Consider the following 1,557-nt stretch of genomic DNA (forward strand, 5'->3'; position numbering starts at 1 on the left):
CTAAGGTAAGACACCAGTCCAGTCTGTGCTGAAACGCTACTGTCAATCAAACTATTGTGCCCTCCCACAGGACGTCACACAGACAGGCATCTGAGATCGGCTCGATTTGAGAAAGGGGTAAAGATTTTAGTAGATTAACAAAAAAACACTGGGTGGATTTTTTAAAATCATTTTAGGGTGGTTGTGTACACACACTGCCAACACACATTTCAGTTCAAACAACTTGTAAAAGTGCATGTAGCATTATATGACCCCTTTAAATCTGTATTTAAGCTCAGAACGATCTCAAAGTAAAAAGAGGTGCTAAAGTCTGATTTTGTGGTCACTATGCTTTAAAATGAAATTACTGTGATCTTAATTCAAGTGATGAAGGATTGTGAGTGTAATCAGTGTTGAGTACTACTGTAAGGTTAACCTTCCATATCCCTATATAGTGCAGTGCACTACGTGCCATTCAGCATACACAAAATACTAATTCTGTGAACAAGTGACCGATTTCAGCTGCAGTTTAAGCGTCTATTTATAGTGTAGGGGGCGGGACGCTTCGGGTTCTAGAGAGCATCTGATTGGACAGAATGTTTGATGAAAAGCCGAAGTGCGAATTTTGTCATTGTTCTGGAGCACACTAGCTTTTCATACTAAAAAACTAAAAACTTCAATTTTGTTATCATGGAGACTTTAATCATTTTCAAACATTTAAACCAGGCGGGGTTAACCTTATAGTAGAACTCAACATTTCCAACACTGATGGTGACATTAGTCCATGTTCTCCTGTGCACCATTCAGCACTACACACTCCAGTCCAGTAGGTGGAGTCAGTTAATACTCATTTTGAACAAACGATTTGTTGAATTTGCCAATATATTTTCTTATAATAGACAGATTTATGCTTCTGATGATCCTTCAAAAGTGTTAGCAAAAAAGTGCAGCTTGCTTATTATTTTTCAAATGCATTAATCATTTTGGTGAAAAACAACCTGACATTTAAAGGAATAGTTCACCCAAAAATCTCTCAAAATATCTTGCAGAATGGACACATGATCCTTTTCATCAAAAGCTTCTGCACAAATGCTTTACATTAATTTTGTGGACACATATAAATATAGATTGGGCCTACATTTGAAATTCTTTCCAAAACTACAATTTAAATGTTAAGAAAGATTTATTTTTTTTCAACATTCGACTATTTTATTAGTCTAGATGAATGTTAATTTATAAATAAACTATTGTTCTTTGTTAAATCATGTTCATAACACATTAATGTTTCAATTTATACAACTTTAAATGTTAAAATGTATTTTAACAAATATCATTAACCTAATAACTTAGTGCTATTAAGACAATCTAAAAGGTAACGGTATTGTTCATTGATTAGCTAATGCAAATGTTTATAATTTTGATCAGAGTTCTTTTTCAAATATCTCATTTAAAGGGGTCATATGATGCTGCTAAAAAGAACATTATTTTGTGTATTTGGTGTAATGAAATGTTTTTATGTGGTTTAAGGTTCAGAAAACACATTATTTTCCACATACTTTACATTATTGTTTCTCCTCT

The sequence above is a fragment of the Sinocyclocheilus rhinocerous genome, unplaced genomic scaffold (genome assembly GCF_001515625.1).
Source record: "Sinocyclocheilus rhinocerous isolate Xijiao unplaced genomic scaffold, SAMN03320098_v1.1 scaffold807, whole genome shotgun sequence".
Taxonomy (NCBI): Eukaryota; Metazoa; Chordata; class Actinopteri; order Cypriniformes; family Cyprinidae; genus Sinocyclocheilus; species Sinocyclocheilus rhinocerous.